Below are 6111 nucleotides of genomic sequence, written 5' to 3'. Positions count from 1 at the left end.
AATATCTTGAGAACCCCAGCCTTTATGAATATATGTATTAAAAATTCAAATATTGTTTTCACTGGTTTGTCATAAGAAGCCCTGAATATAAATGTTCACAATTTTCAAAACTTTGCCAAAGACTATGCGTAGCTACCAGACGGAGGCCTTTTGGATCCAGTTTCCTGATGTTGCTGAAAGGTTATACATAAATCAGTTCGTTAAGTTTTCTATATATATGTATAACTTTTTTCACGATGGGAACTTTGTTGATAATAACATTGTTTAAGTGACACTGTAAATCTAATTTTGAGCTTCTTATAATTTCTGAAGTCAACTTTCTTCTTCCAAATCTCTTAATTTGTTCTGAAGTTATTTTCTTATATAAATAAAATCATGTAGGTTTACATTGCAGCAGTTTATTGAAATTTTATCTTTTTTTAATAAATGAAAGCTTAATATGCATACTTTCTAAAAAGAAATTATTTTATTTTTTCACAGATGGAAGTTTATTTTTCTTCATGAATAAACCTGACAATTCCACACAAATAAAGAAACCTTACTAAGCTAACATCAGGATAGTATAGTAAATGTTTAATGTTATTCTCATTAAAAACAACAACAACTAGGATTTAGATTCGTTTTTATAATGCACACAAAGATACTATTTTTACATTTTAAATGAAAACAAATAAGTTAACAATAACAGAAGCCTAATTATTGTATGAGAAATTTATTCATTAGGGCTTTATTTTTGCTCGATATATTTGAGAAATGCAGTTGAGCTAATTACTAGTGTCCTTGCATAAGGACACATCTTCCTTTGCTGCTGGGACAGCGTGGTCCATATCTATAGCATGAAGCCTCACCATTTTCTTCCCTGTGACTCTATTATGTATCAACGCATCTTCCAAGATTATTTTAAAGTTGAGTCCAAGTAAGAGTTAAGTATTTTAAACAATTTTTTTTTTGTTAGAATTTGCTTTTCCTTAAATTGATTCTAAACTTGATTCTCTCTTCTGGATTGCAAAAGATTATTACACATTGTATGCATGTATTAAAACAACATACTCTATAATTATTAATATATAATCTATGTACCCATAAAAATTAAATATACTTTTTTTTAAATTCTGTTAATGTTTTCCTTTAAGCTTGGCAGATTTTATTTCATATGCTGCTGCTAGAATAATCATACATAGGGTTTTACCTCAGGACAGATGCTAAGATTTCAGCTCATTTGTATCTCTGTAACAATAAACACTATATTTTAAACAAACATTTTAATTATAATAACTAAATTTCTTTGAAAGAATGTGATGAATAGGATATGTTCTAAGCACAATATTTGTATGTATAACTCATTTAATAATCCAAACAAATATGTAGATAAACGGGAACTGTTGTGTATTGTTGGTGGGAAAGTAAAATGATATAAACACTAAGTAAAACACTAGGGTGGTTTCTTTAAAAAGTTAAAAACCTAATTACTGGCAATTCCACTTCTGGACATACATCCAAAGGAACTGAACGCAAGATCTCACAAAAAAAATTTTCATGCTCCTCTTCACAGCAGCATTATTCAAAATAGCCATCCAAATATCCACTTTATTTTTGTTACTTTATGAAAAAATTATGGTATCTATAAAATCAAATATTTAGCCTTAAAAATGAAAAAAATTTCTTACACATGCTACATGAATGTACCTTAAGAACATTATGTTACATGAAATAAGCCAGTTACAAAAAGACAAAAACTGTCTGATTACAAATTTATGAGGTATTTTGAGTAATCAAATTTATAGAAACAGAAGTACAGTGGTGGTTGCCAAGGACCAGAGGGAGGATAAGTTGTCCTTTAATGGGCAGAGATTTCCAGTTTTGCAATATGAAAAATTCTGGAGATTGATTGCACTACAATGTGAATATACTTAACACTACTGAACTGTAATGGTACATTTTATGTTATATGTATTTTCCCACACTTGAAAAAAGAAGAAAACTCAAAAAATTGTATAAAGAAGATGGTATTATTCCCAGTGGGGCAATGGAGGCACAGAGAGGCTATATGTTATGTCTCACTCACAAGGCTGGTTAATGATTGTGTTTGGGATTTAAAGCCCAAGACTTGTGCTTCAACCCTCCCTCTTGCTCACTAGGCCTCTCCCACTGCCTTCGGTGTGCCTGCTGCTGTTTTCCCAGCTTCACAAGTTGTGGCTGGGTTAGAATAATCACCTTTGTCACTGATAATTTTATTTAAGAAGCCTGAGGTACAGTTTCACAGGTTTCCAAAATTTATCAGATTTCAGGCTGTATGAATATCTTTTGTTATCTTGCCTATTTAATTGGTTTTAAACTTACACAGCAAAGTAATTTTCAATAGCAGAATTGCATACTCAGTTGAAAATATAATCTGTTCAGCTTTTGTTTTCAGTAGTTAACTACTGCCAAAGGTTAACCTGTACAGACTCTGTCTTTGGAATGTGTCAGTTGACTGCATGAAGGTTGGTAGGAAGGAAACATGGTCTGTGGGAGCCAATGGCTTTATGTGTCATCAAAAGGAGTGAAAAAAAAGTCTTAGTTCATAAAATCACAAAATAATATTTAGAAAATAAACAAGTTAGCCTAGAAAGGTAACTTTCTAAGATAGGGCATCTCAGAAAAGTCAAACGTTTCAGGTTCTCAATCAAAGAGACATAGATTGACCTATGACAGTCTCAATGCTCTCCATGTACCTGTGCCTGATTCATTGGAGTCATTATGCTTTCCCATAAGGACAACAAAATACAACTACAATAGGTGCACATAAACCCCTTTTCTCTGGATTCTCTCTTTAATACACTTCCACCTTCTTTACAAAATGAAAACAAAACAACCCTGGCTGACAAAGATTAGGAATCTGTTGGCATCATCTTTTAAGAAGAAAATATGCTTTACATTTCTTTAACAAATGTTTAAGTTAAATTCAGGGTCTAAAGGAAAAGGAATGTGCCAGTTTTCCTCTGGTCTTCCTGACTTTCCCAGGCCTACATAGGTATAGCTACAGGTATTGGCTATTGTAGTTGTGTAGAAGTTTGAGACAAGTGCTCTTAACAAATGGATTGATTTCCACTCGTTTCTTGTTTATGTCATTTTGCATACCAAAGGAAGAAAAAGCCAAGAGTTGTGGAAATGATTAGAGCGTTTTTGTTTCTGCTGCCAAAGTAATTAATTGTTTCATCTTTAATATATTTGATCTTTAATGATGTTGGAAACTCATGTTTCTTCCAGATGGAAACATACACTGACACACACACACACACACACACACAATTTTTATTTTTGTTATGGCCAAAATTATTAGAAAACATTCTTATAAGATACAGAGAAGCAAAAATTTTGATCCACTAACCCTTCATGTTCTTTCCCTCTGCATTTCTCAGACCTTTTGAAGCTTGCAGAGAGCTTAAAATCTAGACAATCTGCCTGTGCTGACTTGAGGCCACTAGCCTGATCCATTTCCTGGCTTCCTGGCTTTGTTAGCTGTTGAAACAGTGGAGCTTGCCTCCTGTGTGTATGCGTGTGTGTGATTGTGGGTGTGGGTAGTTTAAACTTTTTGTATCTTAGCTGCCTGTAAAGTAGTCAGCGATTGCTACGTTCAGATCAAACTTTGAACTTGTTTATTTTTCGGGTGACAGGAGTGAGCCTTCCTGGGCTCACCATTCCCTGCCGGAACCACCACTGCTTCCCAGGGTTACTCTACAGCAGCTTCACCGGCTGAAAGTGAAAACTGAACAAAGGAATTAAATTGTGAGGTAAAATTTGCTTTTCAATTCCTTTCCTTGAAGTTTTGTCCTACCCCCACAGAGTATTGTGTGCCTTAGAACAGTTTCCATTCTGAACATATTTTATAATTAGAAAGTCTTTTGCATAATTCCATTTTTTTTTACAGGAAACTCTGTTGTCGTTTATGCTGTCTAAAATCTCAAGCTCTCAATGTTCAATTTTATTTTTCTAGATTTAATGGAACTCTTCTGAAGCATGCCAGGAATGGAGGTCTCATCAAACTGTAAGCCACTTAAGGAAAAAGAAATTCTTTTCAAGTTTTTGTTTCTCTGCCCACATCTTTCATCTAGTCCCACTCACATGCACGCATGCACACATATACACATACACACACACCTTTAAGGTGCATTCCAAAATATAAAATATGTCATTTACTATATTTATTTAAATACCTGGATTTGATGTGTACCAGATAGAGCTAAACTTTGTCAGGGTATGACAAATGGAAGAGATTATTTTTTCTAATTGAAAGAAAAATACAGTCTTAATGTTAAATGACTCAATTTCTTCTAAAACAGGCATTCTTTTTTATTTTTCTCTTTTGTTTCAGTAATATTCTTTAAAGCCAATTTTAGACATTTTAATTTTCAGTCTATGGCTCATCTTAAATAGGCAGTCTTGAGATCCCATGTAGACTATAATTTACAACTACATTAAATTGCCAGTTCCTTTCCAATAGGGTTTAAAATGTTTTATGAACTGATTTTTAGATTTTAAAGTAAATGTCATTCATAAATTATCTTTCAGCATATCTAGTTTAACTTTATCATTTTACATCTTCTAGTCCTCCCCTCCATATCCTTCTCCTCGTATAATTCAGAACTCCTCATTATCCAGTGGTCATGATGAGGTAATGCTATTTCATGCCTAATACCTTGTAGCTTCCTGAATAGGTCACACCCATTTCCCAGAGGTGACCAGCATATATTCACAATCAGTTGCCTTATTTTCATCTTCTTACTCATTCCATCTTTCTCCGGCAACATTTTACACCATGAAGAGCCTGACCTTTTTATTCACAGGGGATTTTCATTGTCAAAACAAAAATCCCTTACAACTTGTCAACATTCTTGTTTGGATGAGATAAGTGATGGATATTTTTGACTCTGGATTGGGCCTAGAGTAAATTTTCAGTATGACCACATGAGCAGAGCTGGGCAAAGTAAAGTCCATTCCTGGGTTGCCACTCCTTTTCTGTGTTTCTTTGAGCAGACACTCTGAAGATTTGTTTCCTAATCTTATCCAAAAAATGTAAGACTTATCTTTTCAGGGTAGGTAATGATTAGAGATCATATACATGAAGCACGATCGATACAATTTTTTTTAAAAGACACTGAATTCATTTTGATAAATCATTTACATACACCCTGGATCATTAGATAATTAAAGGTGATTTAATGTCATTTTCTCAAGTTTTAGGAGCCAACAAATTAGTTGAGGATCTTACTAAACTGGTTCTGGGTTGAAGGCTGAGATTGTATATTTTTAACAAGCTATCAGATAAGGCCAATAGCACATGGGACTTGTACATGGACTGTAATTTAAATAGAAATTGTGAATCAATTTTATACATGCAAAAGAATAGTACAAATTAAAATAAGATAAATAAATTGATAATTATCAATTAATCATTAATTATTAAAGAAATCAAATTAATTCAATTAATATTAAATTGTTTATGAATAAATAAATTGAATATTTATAAATTTAAATTAAATTAAAAAATGAAGAAAAGGCAAAGGATAAACTAAGACGTGAAATGGAGCCAGAAATTATGCTATAAATGTATAATATAAACTACCTGCTTTAAGGGGAATCAATTTATCTATATAATTTTAACAGATAGCATGAAAAGGGTATTGCTTCTCCAATATTCATTCACTTTTGCATAATATGCACGCATTTTATGAGTTGGTAAGTAAACTTATACTGCCACTAAACGTTACATTCTGGAGCTAATGAATACAGACTCATTTATTTTTCTCAATTAATTCATAATATACAATTGTTGAAATGAGGTGTGCAATTGATATTTCCTTTAGATAAATTGGAAAGAAATAATTTGTTGAGAAATTAACAAAATGAAACATTTCAGAAAGAGCTATTTCCTTTATTATGTGAAAATCAAGTTTAATATCTGAATGCACTATGTTGAATTCTGTGGACACTCATTCCTTTATATCCAAACTGGAAATGTGCACTATTCTCAACATACTAGAAGATTCTCAGTGAGAAGTGGAAGTCTCATTGTTCATTGATTCCTTCATTCAATTTATTCAATGCCAACTTCATCCCAAGTACACTACT

At 32.6% G+C, this 6111-nt stretch overlaps 1 protein-coding gene across 1 annotated transcript in view; it reads left to right on the top strand.

Moving 5' to 3' along the window:
* The first annotated feature begins 3518 nt into the window (after positions 1-3518).
* Positions 3519-6111, top strand: part of SULT1B1 (sulfotransferase family 1B member 1) — a 39594-nt gene continuing 37001 nt past the window's right edge. Inside the window, exons 1-2 of the mRNA XM_064367626.1 lie at positions 3519-3773; positions 3977-4027. The gene's annotated coding sequence lies outside the window, so the exon portion shown is untranslated. The remainder of the gene's footprint in view (positions 3774-3976; positions 4028-6111) is intronic.

Source organism: Aotus nancymaae, unplaced genomic scaffold (assembly GCF_030222135.1).
Source record: "Aotus nancymaae isolate 86718 unplaced genomic scaffold, 86718_ANA_hifiasm-v0.15.2.pri h1tg000006l, whole genome shotgun sequence".
Classification (NCBI taxonomy): domain Eukaryota; kingdom Metazoa; phylum Chordata; class Mammalia; order Primates; family Aotidae; genus Aotus; species Aotus nancymaae.
The sequence above is the reverse complement of the archived record's forward strand: the minus strand, read 5'-3'. Positions and strand labels throughout refer to the sequence as shown.